Source organism: Prionailurus viverrinus, chromosome A2, assembly GCF_022837055.1.
Source record: "Prionailurus viverrinus isolate Anna chromosome A2, UM_Priviv_1.0, whole genome shotgun sequence".
NCBI lineage: Eukaryota > Metazoa > Chordata > Mammalia > Carnivora > Felidae > Prionailurus > Prionailurus viverrinus.
In genome coordinates this window covers 125,837,561-125,859,666 of record NC_062562.1, presented here as the reverse complement: position 1 = coordinate 125,859,666, position 22,106 = coordinate 125,837,561, and the positions used below count along the sequence as shown (strand labels likewise).

General features: G+C 41.3%; 1 protein-coding gene and 1 long non-coding RNA gene across 3 annotated transcripts in view; one reads left to right on the top strand and one right to left on the bottom strand.

Moving 5' to 3' along the window:
• The window catches only part of NPSR1 (neuropeptide S receptor 1), a 153,378-nt gene that overhangs the window by 79,643 nt on the left and 51,629 nt on the right, over positions 1–22,106 (bottom strand). The window lies entirely within an intron of this gene.
• LOC125161009 (uncharacterized) lies at positions 17,615–21,601 on the top strand. Its single transcript, XR_007150440.1, has 3 exons — positions 17,615–17,686; positions 20,264–20,366; positions 21,513–21,601. It is a non-coding gene; the product is annotated as an uncharacterized LOC125161009 (long non-coding RNA).

The window sequence follows — 22,106 nt, the reverse complement described above, 5'->3', positions numbered from 1 at the left end:
ATGACAAATTTATGTTAATGGATATGTGCTGTGTAAAGATGTAATTTGTCACTTGCAATAGGAAAAAAGAATGAAGATGTAAAAGCACAAAGTTTTTGTATACTGTTGAAACTAAGTTGGTATTAATTTTCAAACCTGATTATACGAATTATAACAGCTACAAAGTTAAGATACCAATTGTAATCCCCTGGGTAACCACTAAGAAAAAAATAAACTAAAAAAAATAAAAACTATACACCAAAAACATCAATTATTCACAAAAAGAGGCAGTAATAAGAGAATACAGGAACAAAAAAGCTATAAACAGAAAACAAATAGCAAAATGGCAGACGACTTGCCTTGTCAGTAATTACTTTAGATGTAAATGGATTAAACTGTCTAATCAAAAGGTACAGAATTGATAAGAATCATTATCCAGCTATATGCTGTCTAAAAGACACTCACTTTAGATTCAAAGACACAAATAAGATGAAACTGAAAGGATGGGGGGAAAAATCCATGCAAATAGTAACCAAAAGAGAGCTGGTGTGGTATCACTAGTTCATTCATTCAATGAATATTTATTAAATGGCCCACTATGTGCCAGACACTCTTCTAAATGTAGTGAATGAAATAGATAAACATCTTTCTCTAATGGAGCTTACACTCCAGGGGCCATTACTGGATATATTTGAAGGTTGAGACAACTGAATTTCCTGATAGACTGGAAATAGAGTGTGAAAGGAAGAGTCAAACATATCTCTGAGGTTTTTATTCTGAGTAACTCTAAGAATGGTACTGCCATCAATTGAAATGGTACCATGTTTTCTAGATCTCACACTTACTAGGAACCACATTTTCTAGATTCTCCTTCCCCATGTTGTTCCAGGTTACAATTTTCAATGTGAAATTTGAGAAGTAAAAAAGGAGAGACCATTCTGTCAGTAGGCCATAGAAAGCATATGTATAGGCAGCTGCAAGATTTACAGTGGCTTCTCAGGCTTTTGGAAGAGACTGTTTTGCTTCTGCAGTTGAGACAGTTGGTGGGAGCTTTGCCAGAGAACTTGAGAATTGCTGCTGTACTCAAGGGAATATTTGAGAACCACTGGCTTTTGGGGGATCTTTCATTGACCACCTGGATTCTTTTTTAAAGTTTTTTTTTTCATGTTTATTTATTTATTTTGAGAGAGAGAAAGAGTGCAAGTGGGGGAGAGAGAGAGAGAGAGAGAGAGAATCCCTAGCAGGCTCTACACTGTCAGCACAGAGCCTGATGCAGGGTTCGATCTCACGAACTATGAGATCATGACCTGAGCTGAAATCAAGAGTCAGATGCTTAACAGACTGAGCCACTCCCGACACCTCAACCATCTGGCTTCTTGGTCTTCATTCCTCCAGCTCTATTAACATTTGAGAAAGTACCCATTTAACTGCTATATTCCTATAATACTTAGAGTGACTTTAATTTATAGACAAATCCAAACTGATACAGATGGGAAAGGATCCAAATGAAGTAGGTGTAGGGAGAGAATATCAGGAATTTAGCTCTGGGCATGGATTGTTTGAACATCTTTTTGTGGCAATGTCTAGTAGGGTTGTACATTCAAGTCTAGAATTTAGGAGTGAGGTCTAGTCTGGAGATACAAATGGGAAAGTTACTGGCATATAGATGAGGTGTAAAGTCGTGCTGCTCTATGAGATCACCAAAGATATGGGTGTGGCTAGGAAAGTGTAAAGGTCTGAGGACCAAGTTCTGGGACACCCAAAACTAATTGATCAGGGAGAAAACGAGAAACAGGGAAAGGCGACAGGGACGAAGGAACCAGTGGGGTGGGATAAAAATCAGGAGAGTATGTTGTTCTGAAAGGCAAGCTTGGAAAGCACTTCAGGGAGCAGGGAGTGATTAGCTATGTCAAATTCTGCTGACAGGCCAATGAAGATGTCTGAGAACTGAACGTCAGTTATGTTTACCATAAATATGGAAGCTAGAGAAAAGTAGAAAGTTGCGAGAGAAGGAGGATCGTATGTTTTATCATCACTACCACCAACAGTTTTCCACATTCTTTTTTCTGTGCAAAGCTTTACTTTATATAGCTGAAGTCCATTGTGCATATATAGTTCTTTATCTTGCTTTTCATTTACTTTATGAGATTTTTTGTATACCATTACAAATTTATTATTAACATTATTTTTAATGGTACATTATATTCTTTGAGGGGAGGTAGCATATGTTAGTTAGCTGTTCCTTCAATGTTGGACATTTAAGTTGTTTACAATTTTCTGCTGTTATAAATAGCCCTGTGATAAAAATCTCTTTGCAAAAAGCATCCTCAGCAGTTTTAGATGACTTCCCTAGGGTAGATTATCAAAACGTTAACTGCTATTTTTTTTTAAAAGAACATTTTTAAGGCTGTGTTTCAGGCTTTTGGAAATTAACTCATTAAGCATTACTTTGCACAAGATATCTGTTTTGTTTTCTCAAGAGCCTGAGGTAAAGAACTTTCATTTTTTTCAGCTCTTCTATTCCAATAATCACCCAATTTATTTTTTGGAGGGAAGAAGGAAGGCTGGTGTGGCCTTTATGGGGAACATATGTGTAGGATCCAAATATATATTCATTCACTCATTCATTCATCTATTTATTCATTCATTTATTCATTTATCAAAGTCAGCAAAATAGAAAAGAGGAACTCTGGTATAAGGGGCTCTGGGATAAGAAACAAGAGAGATAGCCCTGTTGTGAATGGCACAGACTGGCCTTCATTTTAGCTCTTTCTTCCAGAATGGTCTTTTCTCCGAAACCTCCGGGGCCTCCCCATAAAGCATGGCCATAACTATCATAGAGACTAGGGAAGGAACATAGTAATCCATGGACTATTCCTGGGGTTCATGGGACGGACTCTGGTGAGGCCTAAGGGCATGGAAAATTGGAGGCTTGCTGAAGTTTTACTGGGCACCTGTTGCTTTGCTTGCCCTGCATATATTTCTGCTGATGACAGTATCTCAATTATCCTTTCCCCAACCAGGTCTCAATACACATGATTTAGGTGGTGTTAACTCCATTCCTCCTACCAAGGATGGAGTCATGACCCAGAAATAGCCAGTCAGAGGAATTCACCCATGGTCATAGTAATTAACTACTAGCTCTAAGGATAATGTAAGCCTTGTGCTGCTGGGGTCCTTTGTGCAGAGATCCTGCCTAAGAGGAAAATACAACCATTAAATGGTTGAGAATAGCAAGAGAAAACAGGTAATGCCAGCAGGAGATGAAAGAGAACATACTTGGCAGGTAGACATTGGTTTTCAAGAAGACTAAAATCTAATAATTTCTATGCAACATCATGGCCATTTAAACCAATTTGCACTCTGCAAAGAGTGCACTCTGAGGAGACACTCCACCTCAATCTTTTTTTTTTAATTTTTTTTTTCAACGTTTATTTATTTTTGGGACAGAGAGAGACAGAGCATGAACGGGGGAGGGGCAGAGAGAGAGGGAGACACAGAATCGGAAACAGGCTCCAGGCTCTGAGCCATCAGCCCAGAGCCCGACGCGGGGCTTGAACTCACGGACCGCGAGATCGTGACCTGGCTGAAGTCGGACGCCCAACCGACTGCGCCACCCAGGCGCCCCACTCCACCTCAATCTTAAAGAAATGATAAATCTGATCCCAGAGAGGATCAAAATCTTCATGATGAAATATTGATATTTTACTATCTAGATCTTCCTTGAGAGCAGGCATCTACAGTCAAGCCATTTTTTCTTGCGGCTGTTGAGAGGATAGGATTTTCCTAACACTAGCCAACCAATTTGAAAGAAATATTTTTCAAATATTAGAGGCTTTGCTGTTGTAGGTTTGTAGGACAGGCTAGGTTTTGAAGTGACTATAAGTTGTAGTATATTCAAAGCTTGAAATGTGTTTAGCTCTGAGAAGGTCCTCCATGTTTTCCATCTTAATAAGTGTTGTGTCACCCTATCCTCCAATCTGTCCAAGACCTGCACCTTGAAATTAGATATTTCCCGTTCCTCCATTTCTGTCAGTCATCATCAACTTCTACCTCCTGAATTTTTTTTGAAAACATCCACATCTATTGCCAGTGATGGTTTGCAGTGGCATTTTCAACTCTCATCTTGCAACAGAATCATTTGGGGGAACTTTGAAGAATATTGGTGCCCAGGTGTCACTCCCAGAGATTCTAATGTAATTGATCTGGAATGGTATTCAGGAATCTGCAGTTTCAAAAGCTCCCCAACTGACTCTAATATCCAGCCAGCGTTGAGAACCACTGGACTGGAGACTAACTTGAGATCCTTAACATCTTTTTAGGATTATGAAAATATTCTCCTAAATTGTCACCTTGACTCTCCCAGTCTGGTTCCTTCCCAACCTGTCCTCCACACCACTTCCTGGGAAATCTTTTGGGGGAATTGGTTTCCAGTGAAACCTATCCGATGCTGTCACTCTCATGATTGTGACCCTTCTGTGATTCTAACCTAAGTGCATTGCTGGAAACACAACCTCACAGTGGGCTACCCACCTCCCTCTGCTCAATATCAACACCTATGCTGTTCCTCTCCCAGTTTATCCTATGGGAGTACCAAAGTAGTCTTTGGTATTCGAAAGAAAAATATCTCAAGGCAGTTGTGACACTCTATTTTCTTAGATGTCACATAATTTTTTTCCATACAGTGTGGTATGCTATAACTAAAAAATTTGTGACTTCCCTGACTCCATAAATGCAGAACTAAGGTAATTTAAATAGTAATAACAGTACATTTTGTCACGAAAATAACCTCCACACAATGTTGCATTACATTTCTATAGTAACACTGACCAAGAATGATGAATGGGTTATGTATTCCAGTAGAGTCCACATTTGTACAGAGGTGGAATTAAGAAGCCCTCTCCTCACAAAACCCTGTTATCTAAATTCTGCAAAGGAAAAAATAATTCCTAAAATGTCCAACCAACTTTTATTTTTCAGCACATGTCATCAAAGCCTTAACGATGCATTTGCTGTGCATGGGTTCCTGTAAAGAGTCAGACACCTGCTAACACTGAAAGTTCACCACCATTTGACCATTCATGTATTGTATCTCTAACTGCATGAGCAATTTTTGAATTGGTGCAGGCAGTCGTTAAAACAGATTCCCGAATCACCTTTTCTTCTTTCTAAATGCTATACTCATTATCATTCAAACTTTAACAAATAGGTGAGTTACATTTCTCTGTCATTTACCCACACCTTCTTTTCTTCTGTCCAAGAACTCATAATCTCTCACTCTTTATGGCCACCATGAGAATTGGCAGTTGACACCCTTTTTGTGCCCACTTTTTACAAAAGAACAGCCTCGTTGTAAAAGTGTGCGTGTGTATTTGCGGATAAAGACACAAAACGATGTTTAGTAGAGCTGTGACTTCTGGGTGGTCAGCTAGTCTCATTCGCTAGTTCAGTGATGTACTGTGCACAGTAATCTTAAACTGTGGATCAGTCAGATTTAGCCTCAGTAAAATTAAAATTGCTGAAACATCGTGGACCTCTGCTACGGGTACCCGAGTAGTCCAAAAGCCACCCTAGGAGTCTGGTCTGGATAAACAGAAGAGTCTAAAAGCAACCCTGGGAATGCTCACTGAGTTGCCTGGAAGTTGAGCCATTGGAGACAATGGGTTTTTCCCATGCCAGGAGATGGAGCCTCCCTTGTACTCAACTTCTTGGGTCTCCAGCAGGCGGCTGGCTTTCCTAAACAACTAGAGTAAACAACTGACATCTAAACCACCCTGCCTAGTGCTAGTCCTTTCCTTGCCACCATGATTCCCTTCCCCATCGCTGAAGAACTTGCCCTATCCCTTGATAAATAAGAGAGGTGAACAGCTAGAGAAGCTGGCTCTCTTTCCTGGGAGGTACACTCGAGACTTGCCCCAGCACTTGCCAGGGTGAGAGGTTAGAGAAACACGCTCTTTTGTACTGACGCTTGTTTTGCAAATTTCATCGAGAATTCTGTTACCCGTAACCTGTGAGGTGAACTTCAACCTGAGCCCTGCACATGATAAACTTTTGGTGGCACTTGTGAATCCTGGGAAGTGAGAAGTCAACATGTCGCTTGTTTTTATTATGACACTACTGTGCCCCATCCTGTCTTGTGACCCTCTCCTTTTGCACATTCTATTCTTCTGCCTATATTCCTTTCCTCCCCTGACCACCTGGAAACCTCTAGTGGGGCTTCAAGATCCATCTGTGCAGTATTAACCCTCACCCCCTGGTCCTCATCCAAAGCAGAGAAAAAAATCACACTCTCCTCCGTGCTACTGACAGGTGCAACAGACCTAGGCGATTCTTAGTACTGAAGCATTATTTTTCAGGATTGGCCCATCCAAGGAGCCAAGGTTTATCACGGCTATATATTTTTTATGTATACTTAATTTTTTTATTACGTAAGAAGTATGTATTTCTGAAAAATTAAAAAGTACTGAAAAGCTAAATATGACCCAGAAATAAAAACTTCCTAATGTTTTGTTGATGCCATTTTGGATTTTATTAAGAAGAAATGACCTGATGCCCTACCAATTTCTTGAAACCTACTTTCTTTTCTTAATAGGAAAACATGGCAGTTCCTTGTTATTCTTATTTGCATTTATTTACTTAGTGGCAACATTTAACATTTAAAGTTTGCTTACTGGTAAAATTGAATTTCTGTTTTGTATTTTACCTGTTCACATATTTGTGTTTATTTCTTTATATTAAGTATTTATCTTCTTATTATTAATTTGTCAAAAGTCTTTATTTGGTGAGCAAATTAACTGGTTATCAGCTATGCAAATATTACTCATATTGTAAATATTCTAATCAGTTTATAATTTTATTTTTTAAATTCCCCTTTATAATTTAAATTTGGTGTTTTATATATTTTAGTCAAAGTTGTTAGCCTTTCTTAATAATTTCTACCTTGATTTCACATTTAGAAAAATCCTTCCTCACCCTAAATGTTGAAATCTTTTTCCTAAAAACAATTTCATGTTTATATTGGAACATTTAACTTACTTTATGGCTTACTTAAGTATACCTCCTTTCTTTTTTTCTCTTCCTCTCTTCCTTCCTCCAGCAAACGCTTTTTGACCTACCATTCTGTTCAGGCATTCAATTTTTTTTTAATGTTTACTTACTTTTTGAGAGAGAGAGAGAGACAGAGAGACAGAGTGTGAGCAGGGGAGGTACAGAGAGAGAAGGAGACACAGAATCTGAAGCAGGCTTCAGGCTCTGAGCTGTCAGCACAGAGCCCTACGCGGGGTTTAAACTCGTGAACTGCGAGATCATGACCTGAGCCGAAGTCAGACGCTTAACTGACTGAGCCACCCAGGCACCTCTGCACTCAATTGTTTTTGACACTGAGTAAACAGCTGTGAACAAAGATGATACGGTTCCTGTCTTCATAGAGTAAAATATTCTAATGAAAAGAAAGATAATAAACACAAAAACCGAGTAAATATAGATTATAGTGTTACAGAGTGATAAGTGTTAAAAAATATGAAAGGGGCAAGGAACTAGAGAATGGGATGGGAGTACCTTATATAAATAAGAGATGGCCTCTCTCTGTTGGTTCCTAGGTTGCTTATTTCTTCACAGCAAACTGAGATCTGTTAGCTCAAAAGCCACTGGCACCAAAATCAAAACTTTACATCCAATTATTTTAAATACAGCCCCAAGTAACAGACATTTAGCCATTGAAAGCCTGCCTGCTTTGTGTACCCTGAACCTGTGTCCAACATCTGCTAGGCACAGATAAGATAAATTCTGGGGGTGTATAGACCTCAAACTGATGCTGTCAACTTTGGAGCTGTCTGGTGCCAGTGAGGGGCATTATCTGGACACATAAACCTCTCCCTGATCCTACTCCCCACTTGACCTCCTCTGCTTCTGAGCAGTGACCTTGCACCATAGCCTCTAGATCATGCTGATGTGAAGAGCTTCCTCACATACAAACTTGTTAAAGTAGCCCCTAAATAACGCTTGTGTGCATTACCAGTCAGACCTTTTTCATTGATCGGCCTGGAAATCCCTCAAACCCCCTGCAGGGTGCTATCTTAGGGAGGCCAAGGAAGGCCTTGTTCAGGAGGGAACACTGAGCAGAGACCAGGAACAGCTTTGGTGGAAGACTGTTCAAGTCAGAGGGAAGAGCAAGCCCAAAGAGCTGCAGGCAGCACAGAGTTAAGTATGTGCTGGGAGGCAGGAGCATCAGTCAGCCCCAGCACATGCATCCTGCCAACTGTTTATTCAGTCATCTTCCCCTTGCCCCCTATTCATTTCAAAAGCACTTTTCTTATATCATCAAGTCTTATGGATATTTGATTTGTTTCTGGCCTTTCATTCTGTTCCTTCACTTTCAAATCTTAAGCCAACACAGACTTGTTTTAAGATGAGCAGCTACATTTTACTTATTGTTTTCGTTTTAGAAAGCTCCTTGGGGGGTGCCTGAGTGGCTCAGTCAATTAGGCTTTCAACTCTTGATTCCGGCTCAGGTCATGATCTCACAGTTTGTGAGATTGAGCCCTGTGTCGGGCTCTTTGCTGTTAGTGCAGAACCTGCTTGCGATTCTCTCTCTCCCCTCTCTCTCTGTGCCTCCACAGCTCATCCTCACTCTCTCTCGCTCTCAAAAATAAATAAATAAACATTAAAAAAAACAGAGAAAACTTCCTGGAAAATTTCAAAAGTGTATGTTTCCTGATGTGCTTTAAAATAATATCTGCTAGTTCTCCCTCTCTCTCTGCTCCTCCCTCACTTGCACTCTCTCTCTTTCTCTCTCTCTCTCTCTCTCTCTCAAAAAAGAAAAAATAAACTTAAAAAAAATAATAATATCTGCTGGTTTTAAATTAAAAATCTATTTGGAGTCTTCACCTGAATTGCATGAAACTAAAATTTTGATTTGGGGATAACTGGAGTCTTTACAAGGTGGTGTCTTTTGACCAGAAACATTGAATGGATTTTTAATTACTAAATTTTTAAAATGTCACTTAGTTAACTGTTCCTATAAGTCACTACATTTATTTTAAAGTGTATTCACATGCATTTCATGTTTTGGTCGCTCTAGGAAAATGTAATCTGCAGGGTTTTTTATATTTTCTAATAGGTTATTGCTATTATATAGGAAAGCTAATTGCTTTTTATATTTGTTGGTTTTATAATCAGCTACTTTAATTAAATCTCTTATTAGGCCCAATGGGTTTCCAAACAATCTTGCATTTTCTTCTTAGACAGTCACATCATTTGCAAACTGATAATTTCACTCATTGTTTTTTCACTTACATCTTTTATTATGTTGTTTTCTTACTGGATTGCATTAGCTAAATTCCTTAGAGAGTTTCCTTTTGAACTGCAGAATCTTTGTATGTGTTCATTGATTTTTCTATCAGAGGCTAGTATATTTTTTCAAGATGTTTAAATCTTGCAAAGTTCAGGGATACATCTCTTCTCTGGGATTGAACATATTTTGACTCTTTTATTCACAAGAAGATGGAAATTTCAGGAAACAAAGAAGCAAACAGAGATCAGTCAATAGGTTTTGCTTCTCCTTTATTCCCTCTTAAGTGTAAGATTAAGCAGTCTTGAGAGATCACCTGTACCTCCACAGCCCTCAGCAGGATAGGATCTTGCATAGCTGGGACCCTGGGAGAGGATGGTGTGCCCAGAAGATTTTAGAGCTGACCCTTTAACAGGACACACAGGTGACAGTTCTTGCAAAGGGTTGGTGGGAGGCACTTAGATACCCTGATCAATTTCCCCAGGTGGGAAACTGTGGGCACACTGTGAAATGGAGTCTCACTGTTTATTTTTTCTCTTGGGAGACAGAGGAGCAAGTTTCTCCCTTGTGTTTAATGCCAATATAAAAAGCAAGCAAAAATGTTTTCTAAACACAAGGGACTTTGATGAGGAATTTACAGACATTTTATGTTCCCTCTTTGCTCCTATTTGCCTCTTATCCGAGAAGAGGCCCACAGAGACCTCAGTAAGTCGCCGCAGTCTCCGGGCCAGTGGGCTTCCCGTGAGAAGACACACGGTGCCTGTAGCTGCCATGGTCTCAAGCCCAGCGGAGGAGTTCTTCCTGAGCCTCTTCCCTGACACCAGCCTTGGAGCTGAGTTTATTTCTTTCACAAACAATGTCACACTTGTTTGTATACCGGGGTAGTTCCTGAAAAAGCTTAGGTGAGCAGACAAAAATTGAGGGAGAATTTTCTCCGGTTCCGTTTGGCCAGATCGAGATCCATTTATTTTCAGAAACTAAGGTAAAAGTACCAGCTCCCCCTGTAGAGCTTTTGAGCTCTGTCAGGGCCTGAGGCACTGCCACTTGGCTCTGTTTAGCATCACCACGCCAGGTAAGAAGCGGCTCTGCCTCGTGCACCCCTCTCCTACGCCCCCAGCCCAGTGCAGTCTGCCTCCAGTATGCACTGGGAGGTCACCGTGATCCAATGCTCTGTGACTGGGTCTGGCACACTTCTTCCATGACTTGTACCCAGAATAGCTTTTATTTGTAGCTCTTGGTTTTCGGGGCTCCGGGACTGAGAATGGACTGTTGATTGGTATCCCTTCCACTTACTAGTTCCTGTTTTCTCACGTGCAGGCTTTCCCTGTCACCTGCTCTGAATCTGGTAAGAAAGATTTTTGTTGTTGTTTGTTTGTTTGTTTTGTTTTACTGTGTGTTTTTTTGTTTGTTTTCCACATGGATAGCACTCTTTCCTGTCATCAGGAAATTTTTGTTATATTATTTCAACAAGAATGTTTCTGGGGAGTGCATGTAAAGCTCATGCAGGCTCAGTTAGCCAGCTTGAAACGGAAGGCATGACTCTTTAATAGTGTGAGGGTGGGCTCCTAATCCGTGCATTTATAAGCAATTCTTAGATCCAGACTTTATAAAGATAAAAATAAAATGATTTGTGAGATTGACTGAGCCTATAATATAAGAACTAAGTGCTATTCATTTATGTTATAGATTCAGGCACCCATTCAGCTTCTTGCTTATTCATTCACTGAGTTACTTCACAGTATTATTGACTACCTTAGCACTTACTTGAACAAGGTATCATGGTTGTGGTTACACGCATTTTCACATGAACACACACATTTTGCCCACATCAGTTTCCTGATTTTGATATTGTATTAAAGTTATGCAAAATGTTATGCAAAAAACCCTGGGGAAACTAGATGAAAGGTACAGAAGATCTCTCTCTACTGCTTCTACAGTTTCCTTCCAATTTATTATTATTTCAAAATAAGTTAAGAATAAAGCAAGCAGTATAAACATGTTTCTTGCCCCCTTAGAGATTACTATTCATCAATGAATTGTAAAAACAGTGTGCATGTGTTTGAAGTTCATCATCCACTTCCTTTAAAAAAAAAAAAACACCACCAGATTTCAGTTTTTTAGTTTTTTTTTAACGTTTTATTTATTTTTGAGACAGAGAGAGGCAGAGCATGAACGAGGGAGGGGCAGAGAGAGAGGGAGACACAGAATCTGAAACAGGCTCCAGGCTCTGAGCCGTTCAGCACAGAGCCCGACGCGGGGCTCGAATTCACGGACTGCAAGATCATGACCTGAGCTGAAGTCGGACGCTTAACCAACTGAGACACCCAGGCACCCCCAGATTCCAGTTTTTTAGATCAGTTTTAGGTTCATAGCAAAATTGAGAGGAAGGTACAGAGTTTCCGGATACGCCCCACCCGTGTTTCACATCACAACCTCCCCAAATAGCAACAACCTGCACCAGAGCCATGGACTAGTTAAAATCGATGAACCTACATTGACACATTGTTATGTTATTCCGCAAAGTTCGTAGTTTAGTTAGGGTTAACTATGGATGTTACATAATCTCTGGGTTTTCACAAATGTTTACAATGCCATGTATCCACCACTGCAATGATGTACAGAATAATTTCACTGACCTAAAAATCCTCTGTACTCTGTCTTTTCATCCCTCCTTTTCCCTTAACTCCTGGCAACTACTGATCTTTGTTCTGTTTCCAGTTCAATTTTAAAATAGAATAGTTTTATCTTTTCCAGAATGTCATAGAGTTGGAATCACACAGTATGTAGCCTTTGCAGATTAGCTTCTTTCACTTAGTAATATGCATTTAAGCTTCCTTGACGTCTTTCATTGATAACTCATTTCTTTTTAGCATGGAATAATATTCCATGGTATGGATTTACCACGGTTTGTTTACCTTCTGAGGGACATGTTGGTTGCTTCCAAGTTTTGGCAATATGAATAAAGCTGTTACAATAATCCATACCCAAGTTTTTGTGTGGATGTAAATTTCAGCTCCTTTCAGTAAATACCAAGGGGTCCAATGGCTGGATTGTGTGGTTAAGAGTATGCTTGGTCTTGTAAGAGGCTGCCAAACTGTCTTCCAAAGTGGCTGTACCATTTTGCATTCCCACCAGCAACAAATGAGAGTTCCCGTTGCTCCCTATCCTCACCGTCACTGGTGTCACTGTTCCAGATTTTGGCCATTCTGAAAGGCATACAGTGTAACTCGTGGTTGTCTTAATTTGCAATTCCCTAATGACATATGATGTGGGGCATCTTTTCATAGGCTTACTTACCATCTGTGTATCTTCTTTAGTGAGATGTCTGTTCAGGCCTTTTGTCCATTTTAAAAATCAGGTTGTTTTTGGGGCGCCTGGGTGGCGCAGTCGGTTAAGCGTCCGACTTCAGCCAGGTCACGATCTCGCGGTCCGTGAGTTCGAGCCCCGCATCAGGCTCTGGGCTGATGGCTCGGAGCCTGGAGCCTGTTTCCGATTCTGTGTCTCCCTCTCTCTCTGCCCCTCCCCCGTTCATGCTCTGTCTCTGTCCCAAAAATAAATAAAAAACGTTGAAAAAAAATTAAAAATAAATAAATAAATAAATAAAAATCAGGTTGTTTTCTTACCGTTGACTTTTAAGAGTTCTTTGTATATTTTGATTAACAGGCCTTTTATCAAATGGGTTTTTTTTGCAAATATCTTCTCCCAGTCTGTGGCTTGTCTCCTCATTCTCTTGACCACCTTCCTTTTTTTTTTTTTTTTTTTTTTTTTTTTTTTAAATAAGCTGGTGACAGCATTTAGCTGGCATAATTCAGGAGGCCATCTCTCCACTGGGCTTTGCCCTCATTACAGGGACTCTACTGTGAGGGTGCTCTGGGTATAACCTGGTTCCACTGCCTATGAGGTGTGCAGCCTGGCTAAGCTTCTTAATCTCTGTCCTCAATAGTCTCTGTCAGAGCTGGAGATAAAACCAACACTTACCATTGGGTGTCTGTCAGGATAGAAGGAGCCAACCCCAGCCGAGGATTTGGTGTCCTTGAGTGGACACAGCAGAGTCTTCAAAAGTGTAGTTATGACTGACATGTATGATGACACCCTCTTTTGGCTTTAGCATCTTAATTACTAAGTTTTAGTCCCACAAGTGCTTTCTCTTTTTGGGATATGAGTGGTTTCGGGAAATGGTTATGAAAATTATGGCAGTCACCTTGTGGCAGTTGGTACTCTGGGTTTCAGATCCCCCCTCCCTTTTTATTCCTTTCTAAAATGGGATTTGAATGTATCAGCCATTTGGTAGTTTGATAACACTCACTGTCTATTACCATTAGACATTCTTTCATCCAACCCCATCAACCACAGACATTTGGGGGGTTGTGTTTAATCACTTCTGTCATTTGCATACTACAGTACTGTTTTCGACTTTTCATATACTATAATGATAATAATCATTACTCCCATTTCTTGATTGCCTACTGTAATCCAGACTCTTGTGCTAAGCACTTTACACATATATTTGTATATATATACCATCTCATTAATTTTCACCTATGATCATCCCCAGTTAATTGATGGGAAAATTGAGACTTAGGTAGTTAATTGACTTGCCACATTCACCTAGTTGGTGAGATAGAGAGCTGGGATTTGACCCCATGCTCTGTAACTCCCAAGTTCCCAACCACTAGGTGCATACTACCATCAATATCCCACTTAGAGATTCTCGAAAAATTGCTCCAAAACCATCTGCATAAGAATAACTTCGAGGGGGATGGTAAGGAAAAAAAAAAACAGCTTCCCAGTCCCACCAGACCTGTTGAATCACGCTGTCTGCTTTCTCTCCCTTTCTGAGCATACCTTATTCCTGCAAACATTTTACACTTTATCAGAAGAAAGAAATCTCCCAGCTCCTGGGAGCACAGAACAGATGCCAGGAAGTGAAGCTGTGTGGGCTTATGGGTAGAACTGAATGAGTTTATATCCAACCATGAACAAAGGCTGCCAGACTCTAGGGAGAAACTTATATAATATGCTTTCCTTCTCTGGAGTTCTTGGGTTTATTTTTCTGAGTTGGTTTCTGTGGCAATACGGCCACACTATTTAGAGGTTTTCCTTTATGCTAGCTACACCATTTTTTCCAGGTCTACTTATAGGAGGTGATGAAAAGGAAGTCAACAGTAATTACGTTTTTGGAGAAATCTGCTAATTCAGGTTTGGGGGACTTTGAGGACAAAGGTCAAAGTGAAACTATACTGGGGCTTTCTTGATAATAGCATGTTCTTTAAAATAAAAGCCTAACTCTTCAGTGTGGGACATAGGTGGGTTTTGGTTCAACCCAATGGATACATTTTCTCTCTGATATCTATAGAAATTAGATTACCTTCTTCATGTGATTGTTGTAAAGATAAAATGAGATATGTTCACAATAGGGCCTGGCAAACTAACAAATGTTCACATTATTTTATTATGATTATTATCATTATTATCATTATAAACTGTATTGTAAGAAATGTTGAGTAGATCAACTGAAGAAGTCTTTTGATAAAGAATTTCAATGATTTGAAACAGCAATTCCAATGACCTATCCGTACTTTAAAAGTCTGCTAAACATAGATAGATAATTGCAGGTCATCTTATTTTGTGCCATTTAGAAGTTGGCACCCTCTTCATTCTGTATATAAAGGATGCTTTGCTAAATCCTCAGGCTCTTGGAGTCCTCAGGGGGAACCTGTCAGTGTGATGAGTCTTCACATGCTGACAGGCCCTCCGATCTGCCGGATGGTATTTTGGAGCAGGTCCTTGGGGAAACGACACCAGTCCCAATGAAGGTCACGGTGATTATTACTGGGCAATGGGACATTGTTCTGCTATTGTAAGTCATCGGGGTCAAATGTGTTGCTATTTCCTAGAAATAGAAACTGTGCTGTGCTTGGCTGATGCAGGATTCCCAGGAGTTCTCCATTCAGGAGTAAATGAGGCGCTCAGCAGAGAATAACCCTGTTCTGCAAAGCGGCTTTGGGCGGCATCGCCTGGGGATTGCTTCAGCCAAGATGGATGGATTCACTCTGACTGAGGGGTTCCTGAGGGAGCAGTACTTTCCTCTCCCTTTGAAAATGCTCATTCAGATTTGGTGTGTTTGCAATTTGGCTGGGAAAGGCCACCGTGAAACAGGTCAAATAACGGGACCCACATTTCTGGCTGAAATGGTCCTCCCCTCCTCTCCAGAGATCTGGCTGACTCTTCCTTTTTCTTTAAAGCTCTGAGGAGACATGATTTCTTGCTGAACTGTACAGTAATTATCTGTGGCTTCACTCCCATTTCTACCCAATCTCCAGCCTTATCAGTCCCTCGTCATTGGAATCACTCAAGTCTACCTATTTTTGTCCATCTCCCCCGCTACTGTCTGGCTTTGGACGGCTACCATTTCTCATCTGACTTGCTTTAATTACTGTGTTTCTCATCCTGGCCCTCAATCCTGTCTCTATCCTTGAAAATCGAATATGTCACAGCCTTGTTTAAGTCTCTTACATGTAACTTGTTGAAAAACTAGAAAATCCAGAGGAGCCAAAACAAACCAACATTTACCAGAAAATAACAAGTGTGTAAAATCTTTTCCATTCAGATATAGCAACTATTAACATTTAATTGCAGAGATGTCTAGACTTTATTTTCTATTTATAAGCATATGTTAATTTTTTTCCAAAGTAGAATTATACTATAAATATTGGGTTTTAACTTGCTTTTTTTTTTTACATGACAACATATCACACCTTATTCTCCTATAAATGGATTTTATCTGCATTGTTCTATTGTATTTCATTATAGGCTTATATTATTGTTTCTACAGCCAATGACACTGTTGTTTTTCTAATTTTTTTTCACTTTATAATTAACACTGTAAATCATATCTTTGTTTAGAGATCATTACACCTATTCTTAAATAATTTCTTGGGAAATTATAATAGAATTATTATGTTGAGGGTGTGTACATTTATATATATTCTTTTTCAGACATATTATTTGATAGACATTTTCAATTGACAACCATATGTACTAATTATTTATGTTTATTTTAATAATTTCAGGACTTCTATAACATAACTTCTTCAATCTCAGGTCTTCAGTTCTGTTCCAACTCTCCACTGGCTATGGAATTTCAGTTTTTAAGTTTTTAAGTTTTTTAAGTTTATTTTTAAACATTCTATATTATTGCCGTGGTTTCTAAACTACTGCATATCTGCATACGCCATTTTGTTACCTTCACACACAAAAGGTAACCTGGCAGCCTCTGAAGTCCCTGGGCCATGAAATATTCCCTTAAGACTTTATAAGTCTCAGGGCACCTGGGTGGCTCAGTTGGTTGAGCATCGGACTTCAGCTCAGGTCATGATCTTGCACTCCATGAGTTCGAGCCCTGTGTAAGGCTCTGTGCTGACAGCTTGGAGCCTGAAACCTGCTTTGGATTCTATGTCTCCTTCTCTCTCTCTCTGCCCTTCCCCTGCTCACACTCTGTCTCTCTCTCTCTCAAAAACAAATAGATGTTGAAAAAAATGAAAAAAATTTTACAAGTCTTCTCCAAGTGTTCTTATGTTTGCTTTCACTAAGATATCAGAAGTCACTGGAGGTATTGTAAGTAAACAATTTTGTTCTACCTAAAATTTGGAGACCTTCCTTTAACCTTTATAATTGTAGTAACTACACATAAATATTTGTTGAGTGAATGCACAAAAACGCTTTGCTAAGATGTGACTCGATGGCAGTGGAGGTGAGCCAGCGTGTCTTTTCAATTACTGTGTCTAGAAATGACAAGCCCCTAGAACCTGTGCACACATACCTCCCTCTCCCCTTTCTTTAAGCTCAGGGAGACTTTCTTTTGTGTCAGTCTTGATTTTGCTTTTCTTCCATTTATTCTTCTTTGTCTTCCAAGAATACTCTTTGCCGTCTTCCCTTCCTACCTCCTTTTACTTTGTTTTGACTTCGTTATCCTTTCCCTTGTCATTCTGGAAAGGTTTCTCACTTTTGTCCTTCTGGCAACTGAGGAGGTCTTTTTTTTTTTGGTTGTTGCCTCAGGTGTTGTCTGGGGGTTCCTTCCCCCACCAGGGGTTCTTTCCTATCACCTTGTTCCTCTTTACTCGCCCTGCTTATGCTACTGCTCCCTCTTAGGCCTCCTGACATCTTTAAATGACACCAAAACATTTCCTTGAAAGATTTTTTTTTCTCTAGTCACTGAGGTACATATTTTCCAGAGATATCTTTTTCTTCTGAGTCTTCCAGATGTTGTTTCCTTTTTCTTGGTATAAAGGACGCTTCTATAGTTCTAAATTATTTGATGACTTCCTTATTTTTTTTTCAGGAAAACACCAGATTTCTTTTCAGATTTGATGATGAGAAGCAGATATGGCAAATGAATTACTCTTGTCCGTGCATCTGGTGAGCAAATACCCCTTCCCGAAATGCACTGGGAGGCCAGGTCACTGGGCACAGCTCCATGCCAAACCCAAGTTTCTGATGGCTCTTTGTCTAAGGGAAGTCTTCCCTCTCCTTCAGTCACCTGATTCTTTAAGACTCTTGATTAGGTGTACACACCCCCCCCCCCACATACCATCCATACACACGCCACACCACACAATTGCCACGTGTACACACATGTACACACACATGTGCACACACATGCATGTACACATCACACACTTGTATCACATACACATATGCATACATACAACACACGCACAACTCCTGCATACACATATACCACACACCACACACACACACACACACACACACACACACACACACACCATGCCACACTAGTATGCACATACACATACACACACCCCACACACAAACCACATACAACTTTCAATGTGGTACTGTTACTAGAGGACTTCTGTAAACTCACGTACCTAGCTTTTTACTTGTGGAACTGACATCACCTTGTATCGCGAGTCCACTCCTACATCCTGCCCATTTTTCCCCTAGAACTTGTATTCCTTTCCAGAAAGTAGTTAATGGGGGGATGAGTCCATTTCCCTTGCCTTGCAGCCTGGCAGTGTCTAAGGATGAGCTTCTCCTCGTCCAGTGGGTCATCAGGGTCATCAGGCCACAGATGCTCCCTCTTTCTTGCATTTTTTGTCAGTCTGGATTTTGCAAAATGAATCTAGGTATAGCCTAGAGAGTTCCTTGGCTTGGTGTTTCTCAATGCAACCCCATCTGCCTTATAAGTAGCATCCATTCCCCTCTAATTCTGACATTAGATTGTCTGTCATGGGTGGTTTTCGATAGTAATGGGAGTTTTCATTTTTTCCCATGATTTTTAAGTGAGAAAATGGGACAGGTTGCATGGGGGGTTGTTGAGACAGGCACAATCCTGAACTGGAGGTCCATCTCGATTTTTGGCATAAGAGATTGGAAACAGTCTGTGATTTAGGAACATATTCTGACAGCGGTATGAGGATACGTTTAAAATCCTCATTAATGAATCAGGTAGGAAATATATATTTATTTAGTCAGGTGCCAACTGTATGAAAAATCCCTTTCTTGTTTCTCATATTTCTGAAACTTCTTAACAGTGCATAGAGACAGAATGTCATCATTATCCAGGGACGGCGCGTTATCCTTTTTTTCCTAGGACCACTCTTTTCTAGGTCACCTGCTGCTTCAATATAGCTCTGAACAATCTAGCATGCTAACCATCTGACTCCATTCTCCTCACTAAGTCGTGAGAGAGAAAACAGCCTTGCAGCAAATTATGCCAAGCACAGGATGGAATGAAAGGAGAGGAAAAAGCCTCCTTTCCCTTTCTCCCACCAGAGAGGGGCAGTCATGGGGCAGGGTGGCGTTTGCATACCCAGTACATGTGTTCTGAGAGCATTTATCCTGACTCCAGCCCTCTGATAACCAGCCACGTGACTGTCCATTTCCCACTCACTGTATAACCCCCTCCTCCCCAGGCAGTTATTAGGTATCAAGTGCTCATCCACCCTCGCATGGTTATCACATGCCATGGGCTCAGGATAAACTCACAGAGTAAACTCCTTTCTCCACTTCTTTCTGCTCCCTGCTGACCCTAGCCAGCAGGACTGGGAAAAGCACAGGCTTGGAGGTCAGACAACCTTGGATTCAAAGCAGGACTGTGTCATTTTGTGTCTAATGGGATCCTCGGGTTACCATTCTGTACTCTGCAACCCCAGGGTGCGAAAGTAGCCTCTCCCTACGGTGAGACCCTGAGAGCACTGCTGGGCTTTCGAGTGTATGCCTCACTTCGGGGCACGGCCAATTCAGAGCAAGAGTATAAGAAGTTCTGCATCAATGGTACCTCCCCAGGGAGAGTCTCTGGGGTTCCCAGGGGTCACACTTGCGTTCCTTGTCTTCTCGGCTGCTTCTCAAATCCTCTGGCTTTTCATCCTCTCTTACATCTCCCCACTCACCTAAGCTGCTTTCAGAAAGAAATCTGAGAAGTTAATTTCTACTAAGGTATATGTGACTGATAGGTTTTAGTACACGTCTTCTCCCTGGAACTTTTATATTTTAGCCGAATGATTATATCCTAATTTATGGAATGGTAGACATGGGGAAGTGAGTGAGTGATATAATGTTACCAGCAGTGGGAGTTTTCTGGTGTCCAACAAAGCACACCAAGGAGGGAATTGTCTGGCTTCTCTCCCTCTGAGAGCAGCCCTCGCTCCCAGCACAGCCGTTGTAAGGCTCCGTGTAATCTTCTCCTGAACACCCTAGTCTTGGTGTAAAGCACACAAGGAGGGTGGCAAGTCAGAGATTTGGGACATACAGAAAGGAATTAGCGCCCTTAAGCCGTGATGTCCCCATCCCAGAGTGAGGCTCCACAGTGCACTTCTGTGTTCCCAGGAACAGCACAGCAGGTGGGGGTAGGGGGAGGACTGGCCTGTCTTAGGCATTTAGAGGGGAAGAAGGGGTAAAGAAAGGGGTAGGGATGCCTGCCCAGTGCTTGGAAGGATCCCCGTTAAATCATGATATCTAACATTTACTTAGGACTCAAGAATCAGACATGGTGCTAAATACGTCTCTGCGTGATTTAATGTCATTCCTGTACCGACCTCGTGAAAAAGGAACTGCTTCAATCTCCCTTTGACAGGTGAGGACATTGGAGCAGAAAGAAATCAAGTAAATATCTTGCAAGATTTCCCCAAAGAAAGCAGGAGAACCAGGGTTTGAACCAGGAGCCCTGTCTCTGGAACCAGCTGTCAATATGTACATTCTCCTTACCGAAAGGTTAATAAATGAGTCCCAAACAGCTCGATCCCAGGCACAATTTGTACCATGTCCTGGTACCTCAATTTTGGAGGCCGCCATGCCATTCCCTCGACTTCCAGGTTGTCTATGCCTCCTTCTTTGCATTTAACCAATGCCACTTCCCTCATTCTGTCACTCACCTCTCTTCTCATGGCGGTACCTCCCTGGGCTGCTTGCACTGACATCCCTCAAGCCGAACATGGAGTTTTCCCATCCAGGTGCTGCCTCCGCCACCTGCAAGGGTCCCAGCTTTGGGGTGCTCCTGGAGCTGCAGAGATGGGCCCACCAAGTCTCTGGACTAACAGAATAGTTGAGGCTTATGCAGCCTGCAGCAGGAAACAACCTCCAAATGGAGAGAATTCAGGCTACTCTGATCTAAAGAACCCGATGCCTCAACACACGGCCTCCACACTCATTACTAATAATGGAGGGGCAGACAGACTTATTCATGGCTTCAGCTGGGAAGTGACATGACCACTTCTGTTCATACTTCATTGGCCTGAACAAACTACATGGCCCCATCCAGAAAGGATGGGCACGAAATGGAACATAGTGAACATACGGCATTACTTCTGCCACAAGTTTAAGATAAGGCCACAAAGAATGTTCTGTAAGGCTGACTGACAATTCCCTAGTGGAAGCTCCAATGATATGAGGGTTTTCTGACTCTCTTGAATGCTTCAGAGTCTGGGTGCCTATGTAATCCCAGGGGTCTGACTGGCTGTCAAAAAGAGGATTTCTTTGGGAGAAATTCCCATTTGCTTAGTCCAAGAGCACCGCTGGCTTGGGACAGAGTTGCCTTTACATTCTTGAGCTTCTTGATTTTACTGAACTAGGTATTCTTTCTCTGCTGTCTTTCAAGCAGCCCAAATTATAGGCCATTATATCTCTGCTCTATTCTGAAGCATCAGTCAGGCAGAGGGGAACCTGCCACAAGGCAGGACGTCTGCCCTGAAAGTCAGACTCCTCTCTCTCTCTCTCACATCAGGTGTCCTCAATTAATCTTCCTCCAGAGAGAAGGAGCACAATGGGACTTGTCATTCGTGTTAATCAGAGCACATATCTTCACTGTGAATTGTTCCAGCCTGAGGCTTCTTTTCAGAGATGGCTGCTGCTTGCCTGAGATGGGAGGTTTGTGGTCCTAGTACCATTTCTTACGGACATGCAAGTGGTCTTATTTCCTTCAGAATAATAGCACGTCTTCATTCATTTGGCTCCTGGTCTCTATGGCACTCCTTGATGCATAGCTAAAGTCACTAGGTAGCCCACCTACCCATCTAGCCCTGATCCCAGCTCTGCTTCTCTCCAGAGGCTGGTCGGAACAACTGACTGGGTCTTGGGTTGAGAACCCTGTGGACCTCCATTTGCTCAGCCTTGGAGCTCACATCCCAGCTCTGCTAAGTGGACATCTACCTCTACGTTCACCTTCTAGGGGACCTATCTTCTTTGGGAACTCTGAGCTTCGGTAGGTGGTCTAATGCACAGAGGTCCTTTGAGGCAATTTTTAGGGTTACTTCTGAAGGGCACCAGAGTTGTTGTCTTATTCTGAACCCGTGTTTCTATTTGGCTTTATGCAGAGATT